Source organism: Saccoglossus kowalevskii, chromosome 1 (assembly GCF_978046115.1).
Source record: "Saccoglossus kowalevskii chromosome 1, keSacKowa6.1, whole genome shotgun sequence".
Taxonomy (NCBI): domain Eukaryota; kingdom Metazoa; phylum Hemichordata; class Enteropneusta; family Harrimaniidae; genus Saccoglossus; species Saccoglossus kowalevskii.
The window spans coordinates 20429555-20442702 of NC_140641.1; positions in this window are offsets into that span (position 1 = coordinate 20429555).

Consider the following 13148-nt stretch of genomic DNA (forward strand, 5'->3'; position numbering starts at 1 on the left):
TTCAGTAGAATATCAAAACACAAAGGATTGATTGTATATTTGTTCATCAGATAAGTTATAGAGAGGATGCGTGTTATTATTATATAATAAGTAACTAATCTATTAGGTATTGAATGCTTACATACAACGATAGTGTTGTTGGAAGCTTTGTCTGCTGGAACAACGGTATATCTCTCATGTAAGGTATCCAAGCATCCTTGGACCGACGCTCATCTAACACAGATAACTGTTTAGCAACATAAAAAGAAGAAAGAAGCCGTGTAATGCGAGATTTAATTTTATCTCTGACTGTACACAACAAATCAGATAAACATTCCACGTCAACCTTGGCCTTTTTTGGCATAACCTTTCAAAAACTTCCATGACAGTTTTGAAATTAGAATTCCGGTTTATCTTAGGTGGTTCGCGGCACCTTGGGACAAACTATCAAGTTATATCATTGGTTATTATTGGTTATCATTGATTATCATTGACAAATCACTAGGAATAACATGATCTAATTGTTTATAACAAAAAGAAGATGAATTGCAGATACATTGCTAATATCAAAATGTGGTTATAATTAAATAGTTGTTGGTATATGTGTATGAAACTATGGGCGGTTCTTGTATTTTGTAATATTCATGTACTTTCTCGTATACTCAATATTACTGATGTTAATGTCGTCAAACCTTTGTTAATAAATTTCAGTGCTAACAACTGTAAATGCAATGGATATGTGTCTCACAATTACATTTTTTAAAAAACAATTACTGTAACAAACATTGGCAGCAAAACACGTTTACAAATGTTTTACATGGTCGTTTGTTATTTTATGTTGTTTTAAAGTCGGAGTTAAATATCTCAGTTAATTTGAAAGTTAATTTATTGTCCACTGATTTAGTATGATCTAAATCATGCTTTCTTGATTTTCGCGGTCGTCAATGTTTTATTTTCCACGTCTTTATTTATTTGCCCGTCGTCTGTTACCGTTCGAAAGGATATTAAACACAATAACAATGTGGTAGCCTCAACTTGGTGAGACAATACCAGGAAGTGTTCCGTGTGTCGTGTTGCCATGGAAACAAAAGATTACAATGTGCATATTGAATATGACCTCATCACTTCGACGGTGAAATACTTCTTAGTTCCAATGTGACATCATCCTTATGGAATCCAATCAGACTCAACGAAAATAAAATGGTTTAAATAAGGTATATAATAAAAAGGTATAAATAAAGGTGAAGATATAAATATAAATGACCCAATGAAAAACCTGTGTATATATATATATAGAAGGGTTCTTATATATATTCAGTAAGGAGCGAGTAGGAGTTGCCATTTCTTCGCCATCATTCATGTTTACTGGGCTCCTTGAAATGGCATAATTCTGTTTTCCCATCCTTTCTAAATAAATTTAATGGAGTGCGTATGTTGAGTGTTTTTAGGGCCGTTATGGTTTTTCGTCCAAATGAATTACGACACAGTTGTCGCGTTACGTAAAAGAGGGGTAACTCCCCGTCACTATGAGAGGATAGATAAATTGTCAGAGCCAGATTATAGTAGATCATGTTCATAAACTTTAACATGAAATATTTCATTATTAAAAATGGATTAATAAAATACATATTTAAAACTAGATACATTGGTGACCATATGTTTAGATCTTAATTGGTTGTCATCATTGAAAACATTAGATTAGATCTCGTTTTCAAAGTCATCAATGTACGTGCCATAAGTTATGGCATGTTGCGATAAATATACCCATGTACATCTCCTGTAATTGGAAACGTGTTCTATAACTGAACGTTTTTTTTATTTTCAAAGGTTGCCACTGATTTTAGAAAAATCAACATTTTACGACAATATCTGTATACATGTATTTTGATACGCTGTTGCAGTCTACTACGTTTTCAGTGCTTGAATTCAAGATGTGTTGGGTTGATCGTATGATTTGACAATTTACTCAAGCAACTGAAAATAAAAATTCAATTAGAACAATAATCATTTATTAGAAGCGTAAGCGGTAAGTAAGAACAGTTTTGCAATATCATGCATCGGCTGTTGTTATCAGGCTCTTCTCGCAGCGTACCACCCCCAGATCGGAAAACCACGCCGTTAAGTTGTATAATAATAATAATAATAATAATAATAATAATAATAATAATAATAATAATAATAATAATAATAATAATAATAATAATAATAATAATAAACCTCTTTGAGCTGATAAAGATATAAATACAAACATTATTATTATTATTATTATTATTATTATTATTATTATTATTATTATTATTATTATTATTATTATTATTATTATTATTATTATTATTATTATTATATGAGATACAAGGCAACTGTATTCTGAAAGAACAGTATTAATGGTTATATCTTGATCAGTACAAAGTGGTTTATTAATTTAACATCATGTGCACATCTAATTTTCCCCACTCATAAAGTTGGCGGGAAAACGAAAACTATGCCTGCCGTTAAACAGTATGAATATTCAATATTTGAATGCAATTACGCCAGCATCGCCACATAGCCTTGGGAAATTAATACAAACATATTTTCAAATGATTACAGTTATTAAAAAAAATAGGAAACTCCCCGGATTCAAAATAAATCAAACGTCAAATAAAAACGCAGCCCTAATTCATCTAAATAATTACGAGTACATATGTTGCCGGGGCATTTGTTCAATAGGTATTGAAACTCGTCACAGAGAATAAATGGTTCTCGGGTTTTCTATCGAGTCACCGACCACGTCAATAAAAACTCATAACACACTAAACATACGTTTCAATTGTCACAACAATATGTTAACCGCGTTTTTATTCCTTTTTATTCCGCGATTTTTTGTATTGAATTTCTACTTAAAGTTATACATTACCAGTCATACGAGGGCAATTACCTTAATGTATTGAATATTCGACGGAGTGTTTTTCAATAATGAACAACTAGCGCGGAATATTATATTGTTCATATTTTAAATACAATATGACTGCAACATACAGAGAGAAATTCAAGCCGCAATATGTATGTGGGTATTCGAAGTATTATATCGTATTGTGTTTTAAAAACATTGGCGTGCCCACCCAGTGCAGCAGTGTATATCAACGATGCTGGTGCGCGACCATTGTTTTTATATTCATTTTACTTTTTTTTCTGAAAATGAAGAAGATAAAGAAACATTTACGAATGCATACTGGCTCCATACCTGCACAGCTTTAAAACAAATGTTACGCTCTTAGGATGTTTTCGTGGCCTATTGGTGTCTTCGTCTCTTAAACCGCTGGACCAATAATCAGCCTTGAAATATTCGTATGCCATTGAGAGCCAATAGGATGTCTGTCCTCGAACTGTCCAACTTTCGTTTCGTTTCGTTTCGATAATCATGTAACTACGGAGTTTCTAGGTCCATTGGAAAATCAGCTGTCGCAAACTCGGTATAATTGTCTCTTCTATGAGATTGGTTTGCAGTCAAAGTTAACATTTCAAACGCCGAAAATCAACGTTTGCCATATCCTTTACCAAATACATATGCATATTTTTTGCAAGAAATGTCATCAAGACCTATAAGCAATGGGAAATTGTTGTGTTCATTTACTTCAAAATTAACAACAAACTAACAAAAAATAAATACAAATTTAAAAAATATTGCATCTAAATATCGTCAGGAAAGAATATGACGCTCAAGAAATCGCACTAATTAAAGTCCTCACATGACTAATTGCATAACCAAATTCGTATTAGCGCCGTCGAGTTGTTATTTGAGTGGAAGTTTACTTGAAACCAACATGAGAGTACACTGACTCGTTCGTCTAATTACGGTTACCACGTGGGAGATCACATTTCCCAAAGTGTAGTTGTACGAGCATCCTTCCCTTCATCGATCCAAGGCAACTGATGTATGTGACGTCACGGATTAATTGAATTGATAACTTTTAATTGAAAGAATTGTCTGTGTATAATGATGAACAAAGGGTGCTTTTTTATTACTTCGGTTGTAATATTGTCTCATCTTTCAATATTAATCGAATCTCATATCACTAATCTTTTAATGTACAGCTGTTACAGACGGTATCATTTACTTATAGGCATCTCTCTTTTGGTGTCTCGCACTATATCAGTAGGGCTTCCATACCCATAGTTACCTGTAAACAATGGAAATAGATTCATAATAATGACGTCACCTATTAAAAAATCTTCTTCAAATTAATTTTACTAGTATCATACTTTTGAAAGTGCTCTTCAATTTGCTATATGGTGTAAGTTTCCGGAAGTAAGGATGGGCGTGGTGGAACTGCGCCTTTATGAGGTGGTGATCAATCAGCGTGCTGTTATTAGCCCCATATTCCCGTTGATACATGCTTGATTCTGACGTCACGCTGCGCCATAGCATACTATGTAGGTCAGATCGGTAAATCAAATATATTCAACTATGTAGTTTAGGTAATGAGTGTATTTTAAAATAAAACTAGCACTTTGAAACTATCTACTGTGCATGAGTAATTGTAGATATTTGAAAACACAGCACCATGTGGTCATACATCGTAGTATTCCCTGCTAGTCTACTCAATAAATATTTAAACTACAATTACACAATTTAAAACATGATTTACTCACTTTAGATATTAGAGACGCCGCCGTAGAAAGTGTATTATCACTAACCATTCGAACAATGTGTATATCGACCGCGCACCTTTGGACAATTGCGTCATAATTTTTAATGGGTACGCTTTCATGTATTTATCAGACCATTCTTCTCTTCAGTAAAGTTCTCAATAACTGCTATTTCATGACAAAATTGACGAGCGATAAAAACAAACGACACAATTGTCTGCTACAGCCGGCGTAAGTATTTGTTTTGTTCACTATCATTGGCGAATTATTATATAGAAAAAGATGCTCATGTACATTTTATTGTAGTCGTTACATCATTAGATCACTCCATTCAATTTATCACTTCAGGGTCTGAACGCTTCACGGGGACATGTTGTTGTTCTGAGCAAAGTGTCGCTCAAGATTACTACATCTATTTGAATTGGGCGGTGGCAGTGATGTCGTCACTGGAACGTCCAAGATTGATCAGTGGCGTACTCACAGTGTGTGCTTCCAACACGATATGCTTATCACATCGTTCAGTACTGCTATTCGGGATATTTAGGTGTTTAATTTTATTGGATTTCATTTGGTATTATCTCAAATTTATGGCTTTCAATGGGTAACATCTTGCGCTGACAGGTAGTCTTTGTTCGGATAGATCAACGGAAATAACTGTCTCTTCATCATTTCATGGAGCTTGATTATTTTGAAAAACGTCCCGGTATTTGTTTTATTATACCATTAAACGCTGCAAGCTGTTGGTCACTGTTGGTCCACTATTGGCGCCTGTCATGGAATTGGGATGAAATATTCACACGCACCTTTTTGATTGATGATAATTACCACCCCAATTGTTTGCTGACACCATGTGATAAGGGTTTTGTTCTAGTCCGCGTATCACTGGGAACACATTTATAATATTTAACATTATTGTAGTGTTTTTATTTTATTGTTCAACATTTCACGTGACTTTCGGTTCGCAGAATGGAACCATTGATACTGGAAGATATAAATTAATAAATAAGGAGAGAAAATCTGCTCTCTGTTTTCTGCATTTTGATGAAATAATGAAAAACAAATAAATATCGTCAGGAAAATATAAAAATAAACAAATGAGAACTATAACAAAATTATGCACGACCTGATGTATCACTACTTTAATAAAGCCCTATCGCACAAGGCATATCTTTTTTGAAAAAAATATTTTCATACAATAGTTCTTTTGGTGTAATAATTTTTCACGTTTCAGTCTTGTTGGTGTCCAACAGCCTGAAAGGTCAAAGGGAAACTGCATCATGGGAGTACTGCGAGCAGTGTTCATAAAGTGGCGTTAAAATATACATTTTTTTTTTCAAATTCTGTTCAAATTATTTGTGTGCAGTAATACATACACATGTACCAAACAATCACAGCGTTGATGGCTACTTCATTAATAAGACATAATATCTATTCGACTGTAAATATTTTGCATTTGAACGCCAAAGTCATGTAATAAACCCGAATAATTTTCTCTGAAATTTTGACCAGTTCCTGCGGCCAATGGGAAATGATGTCCATCTGGTCTAAAAATTAGCAAAGAGATTATTGAGAGAGAAACTAATGCGCGAAATATTGCATTACAATTTTCGCGGGGAAAATTATGACAAAAGGTTAAGCAACTCTGTAATTGGGCGTATTCCTTGTGCTCCGAATCAACCAGACTATGTATGTTACGTGGACTCACGCTGCACTTAATGTGGGAACTGGTAAATTAGACCAGGTGTCATCAACAAAGACTGGTGTCGATTTCACGTTGAATGTACAGTTATGGGTACAATGGGGTTGTTTATTGCGCCAAATGGTTCAAAGTAGCTGCATCGAACGTGGGAGAGGGTTACAGACTGATAATGAAGACACGGTGTCAAAGGTCAACGTAGGATATCGAGGTCAATATTCGTGCGTCTTTTGATTTCGGCTGACTACGTTCGCTAATCATGACAAGTTGCGTGAATTCAAATCCAGTCTGTATACAGTATAGTTGAGTTGTGTTGAGTGGCTTTTAACAGCATAACAACTGCCAGTGTACACGTTTCCCCGTATGTTGTGGTGTATGCAGGGCGCTAACGGATAATAGAGTGAACCAGACATGGAATTATGATAAAAAAATATGTTGTTAATAATATTTTGATTAATCATGAGTGCGTAGCATCAATACGACGAGGGATTTATCGGTGTATATCTGCCACAGCTGTTGTATACAATGAAAATTCGGAATATTGGTACTAGCTTTATAATCCATTTGAGGGGCACTATACACTAGATTTACTGCGTACCGTACATACAATCGTTGCAAACAGCGCTTCAATTGACTATACATCGACGTAAATGTGACGTCACCAGTGTGAAATGGACAACTATATTCACCTGTTTGAATGTTTAATTGCACGCAATCGAACGTATTTGCTCACTGTTTGTTGTCTCCGTCCCCTGTTAAGCTGTATCGATTGTGATCGGGTGTTTTTAAACTGAATGGACTCCGTGTATGTCGGGGCATCCTAGGAGGGTGGGAAGTTCTGAGCTGGCAGACCCACTTTGTATGCGAGGCACGCCGCTGAAATTTACGATGTACGTGCCATGCACAGAGATGTGAGCATTTACCGTAAATTGATGGAATTTAATATATGTCTCTGATATGTCGTGTCTTGTCAACAACAAATGTATCCGGAGCGGTGAATTCGCAACTAAATGACGATTCATGAATTGTATCAATATTGAAGGCACTGATTAATGTAAGCGGTGCACGTGTTTACTGTACGCAAATCAGTTTGGATATTGATTATGCTATACAAGTGCTCTCTACGTGTAATTCGATATTGTGGGTCAATTATGATAACAATAAAACTGTTTAATTGAGACACACACGCATCGTCGAGGCGGTTGCCACACACACGGTTGTAACTGTACGATCCAGTATTTGGTGAGCAATCGATTCACAATATTTCACAACAACGCATGCGCAGACGAATCATATTGCTCCCCAGAGGGAACTCCTTAATGTATGAACCATGTCCGCCCATCATTTAGTATCCGTGTCATGTTTGTCTCACGTCTGCGTTGTTCGCACTAGGCTCATTCAATAGATAGCGTCTTCGAGATGTGAGTCCCATGAAACGTATACAACGCATATAGTTGGTTACGTGAATTGCGAACGCGCTCTGGGCAACGGCTGTGACGCGAACTAACAGTTATGACTTCAAACCAGCAACTTTCAAGTTGTGGCAATAACTTGGAATCTCATCTACTGCGGAAGCGCCATCAACGTCGAATTTCAGTCTTCGTCTTTGTTAAAATAAATGTGCAGTAGACTTGTTTCATATTTTTCAATGAAAAACGTAAAAGAATGTGTGTAAATAACAGTTACATGCAATAATCACGAAATTGCTTCATCAAGACTTACTGTGCATTAATTAAGAAATTCGTTAACACTTTCGCCCACCAAATATAAAGGGCGAACCAGCATGCACTGCGATACTAAGGATAAACACAGAAACACAAATAGGAGTGCGTGTTAAAGAAACATTAAAAACAAATTGCCTAGAAGAATAAAAATGCCCGAAATAATCTGATCGGGGTACTCTAGGAAGAAGTTAACGACTGCCATTATTTAAATTCAGTTACACGAATGTTGCAATGATATCCTTTCTCTGCTTTTGTTTCTTTTATTTCTATAACGATTGGATGAATTTATGAAAATAGATCTATATTAGTATGGGTGGGGGGTCTAAAAAAACGATTCTCCGGCTGTGGAGTTTTTTTTTTTTTCATTCTGCATAAAAAAGTTGAAATTGTGAGAACATTATGATCGCATCTAAATATCTTCTCTGAGCTTGACCACCTACCTCAACTTGGTCATGTAAATATATTTATTTACATTTGTGGTTGAAATTTTACCGTTATTATTAAAACAAATGTATCATGTGGTTGGCATGTATTCACTGCACAGAAAAATTAGGGGGTCTCCTCTGATTTAGCAAATGACATAATCTGGTACTTTGTAACCATAGCGATTGACCGTCAAACATATTAAGACTACAGTTGTTCTTATGTCGCCCGAGACTTTTCTCTGACATCAGTGTTATCATTTACTAAGAGCGTGCCACAGAGCAATACCGCCAGTAATCACGCATATAAATACGAAATGATTGTCCAACAATTATTCAAGTATATAACTTTTTTCAGCTTCTTGGATCTTCGTCAGCGGAGCGTTAAATAAATAAATAAATAAATAAACTCGGTAGAAGTATATGCGTGCCAACGCGATGTGAGTCACCATGATGAACAACTTACGTAGCATTGGGAGTCCATGTGGTAAAAGCCAGTCTTTTGCCGCCAGACATCTGGGGCACCAGTTGAATATTTGGTGGGAAGCTGGAAGATTGAGACGTGCCTTTGCATGCTGGACACAATGAAGGGGCTATCTCAATAGACTCCTCAATGGTTTTCACTGGGTCCTTAAAGACGTGTCGAAGTAGGTGTTGGTTTGTTGACAAAGAATAAGTCACTTATCGTCAATTCGCACCTTCTAAGGGTTGTTTTGTTAGCAATTAGTGGAATGAATATACCCCCTTTGACATCTCGTAGCATACATGAGAGATTACCTTTTTCCGACAGTCAGCTGACAACCTTTGTCGTCTGCGGAACAGTAAACCTTTTTCTATCTGGCTGAAATAAAATCGAAAGCCTCTGGCCATTTTTTTTCCGGGCGGCGGGAAGGATGGAAAGATGAACAAATATTGCATATTAAGGCAATTTTCGCACGCAGACGATAACATTTTGTTTCGAGAAGTCGTATCACGTGACCAGTCATGATGAATGACGGCATCCAATAGCTGGACTGGTGTATTAATCTCTTCGGCTTCGGCCGCGGCACTGCAAACAAATGAATGTTTTACGTACGTGCTTGTTGCTTGTATGCGACTGCACACACAGGAGCTCAGCAAACAGATAATCTATCATGGTGTCCGAATCACGCCAAATGCAGCGTTTTATGACGACAAACCAGCACTTGATAAACCGAACCACACAAACGAGCTTTTATTATCAATGTTTGTGCCCTCAAACATTCATACGTTTCGCACTGTGCACAGTGACAAAGGAGGCAGCGTGACGCGTATTCGGAGCCATACTAATTCGCGCTAAGTTCGATGCACATTGTTTATTTTCACAGTGCAAGACCCTTACATGTACCGCTTCAAACTTTGTATTTGCTCTTCAAGTTTTGTAAAATCAACTTTTCAGCTTCCGTAAAAACCAACACTGTCATGTAAGCGGCTTGTCATGTTTGTTAATTTGTGTTGAAGCGAACCAACCAAGTATGACGTCGTCACCAAACCATCTGAAATATGTCCATTATCATGATTCTACATGATAGATGGCTAGTACTGGTAAATTTAGCCGAGTGAAGGTGTGGTTGGTTAAATGTGTGAGAGGGGTGGGGTGGGTTGGGGACTAGGATGAGTCGGTTATCCTAGGATGACCGTGTGACCAATGAGAACAGGAGTGGGGGGGGGTATTTCGAGTCCTTGTGATGGAAGCTAAAACGCTTAACATTTTGAGTACAGGGTAAGTTTTGCGAAAACCCAAACCTCCTATAGTACAGATGTTTCCCGCAATTTATTAACAAAAACAAGTCATTTAAAAATTGAAGGATAACGCCAACTGCGTGTTGACAATGATCTATCGTGTCAATACAGCCCCGTATTGACGGTGACTAAAATTCAACGTATTGACAGGCCAGATTTATTACACCAAAACATAGGAACACAACCGGTGCTAGTGCGCGTATAAGAACACATTGTCTTGAGATTTTGGGATCACTATGCTGCTTCAGATCAACAATAATGTAAAAACAACAGACTACATGTTTTTTTTTATATATAAAATATAAGCTCAGTCACGAACCTACAAGGACCGTGTCGGTAAAAGGAGAAAAAAATGACACACGCATAGAAAAAAGAGCTTATGGTATTCGCAGGAGAATAAGTGGATGAGAGTGACGAGACTGAGTGACAGGCATATGACTACACCAACTACACGCCGATTACTTGAATTAAAAAACCTCATTGGTATGCGTAAATTTAGGTTTATAACGTTATAGGAAATAATAAAAAAAATATTAGGTTTAGACACTAATTTATAGCATAAATAGTAGTTGTAACAAAAATGTAATAGACTAAGTTGTAACTACATTGAGAATAGAAAAAAAATGGCGCTCGGCAAGGTCTCAGATTCAGACCCCCCCCCACCCAGTCCCTGGAATCTCCTCTCCTTTCTGTTTCCACGTACCAACGCCTCCGCCGTAGACGCGCCAACACACGCGCAATTTTGCCACCCGGATAAACGAGCGTATAATATGTATGTATGTATATATATAGCGACATTTACTCCAGCTTAGCGCAGTCAGCTATTCAAACGCAGGTCCGCCTTTTATATAGGAATAATAAATCTCTCCTTATATCCCTTCATAATATGCATAGTGTTTTCACTCTAAACACCACATCGCTCAATCATACACACATATGGTCCAATGATTAAGGAATACAAAATGAATTTTCAATAATACTAATTCCTTTGTTATGAGATTTTTAATGCTCGCAACAGATGTTTCGTAGATTATGCTTGCTCCATAATCATTTTTTCTCTCTCACAAATTTCTCCATTCACGCGCAGAGTTGTGTTAAAGGAGAATATCCTTGTTCAATTATCGGAAATTTCACGCAAGTCTCGAATGCCATCAGCACGTGACTGCTAGAAATCCTTGAGCTTAGGGGGTCGCCGATTTGGTCACTGTCCACGACCGCTACCCTGATCCGCTGGGGGAAGGGGCGTCTCCTATTTAAAACAATTGTAATTAAACGCAGCGGACGCACGCTTATAACGGGTTGTAATATCAATACACACGCATCACCATGCTTTACTAGTCGACGAGCAATAAAAACAAGATTAAATTGTCACCAGGATAAAGCTTAGTCCGAAATGACAAAAAAGATATTAATTTCTTTTTTAAATATACGGAATAAATGACTAGTCACTCTGATCCGTGGACAATCAGACAACAGGGTGTGTAGACTGGAGGGTTACGAGAGTCTGTGATATTCCCTTCTCAATTTACGTAAATTCCAGCCGGATATTAAGTCAACTCGAGTAACAGGGATGAAGATGAGGAGGAGGGTGGTGGTGAGAGGAGGGGACGAGTACAGTGACATTCCATTGTACGAGCAAGCCGGCGTATATACTAGAATATCGTTTTTGGGCTATTTATATCAGCAAAATAATAGCAACATGTTCAATTAAAGTGCCACAAAGTGCCACTATTGGCATCGAATTGGACGCGAGGCCGCGGCGGCGACTGTAGGGCGTTGACTGCCACGGTCGCCGCACAGCACACTCTGCGCGACGCTTGGGCGTATATTACTTGCCATGATCAACTAAATCTTCCATCTTTGGAATGATCTGGCATTTTTTTTTATTACAACCTCTATCCTCGTAACTTTATTTTGATTTGAATGTACCGTTTCCGTGATTTTGTATACCAATATTTGTGCCAGACAGCCTGTAATAGTGAAATCAATCATTGTAAACATAGCGCTATATAATTTGGCAGGTTATATAGGCCACGTTTTTATCATCTATTTCGAAAACATCCATATGTCAGACGTGTATTTTAGCTAGCTTGTTATTTTAGCTAATGTAGCTAATCTGTAATTTCGCTAATTCAAGATGTAGATAATCTAAAAAAAGTAAATTCTTACAATGCTGACACTTTAGCGAAATTAAGATTCCGTCAATTTGCGTATTGAACCGAATTCGCTAAAATAGCATCGTAGCTATTTCAAGGTGTTTTACAGTATGACGTCATGATTATTTTAACATCGACTCAAATTTAACAACGTTCAGAATATCCGGAAAAATACATATTATTATAAATGTATTACTATAGATAAACTAATATTGAAATGACTATTTGTTTGTTGAATGCAAATACATATACATGACTGGAGAACGTGAATAACTGTTTTGCGGATGTAAAGGAATTGGGCGGAATCCCAACGAGCATAGTCAGGTATAGTGTGACCGTGGGATACAGCTACCACGTACATAATTAGGCGTCTAGCGATCTTTGTCATTTACTGTGATAACTTTATGATGATTTGTGTAACAAGGAATCTCATGAAAAACACATATACGCCAAGTTGCTTGTTTTAATTCATATTCGATAAAATAATATACAGGTTTAAAAATGTATATATACTCTAGAAAACAAAGATAATAAATAATTATTCGACTAAAAAAAATCACTCAACTGTGCAGCCATTGGTAAAAAAAAGCCTTGATTAGAATATATGTTCAGTTTTAGGCGTGAGCTATCGAATTTAAGCGAGAATACTACAAAATTGAAGCCACGAAAAACAAACAAGAAAACATTCGACAGAAATTGAGTACTTCTTAGAGAACCACTCATCATAAATGATTCTTTTTGTTAACGCAATCCAAACTTTCGAAACTGGCACCCTAACATG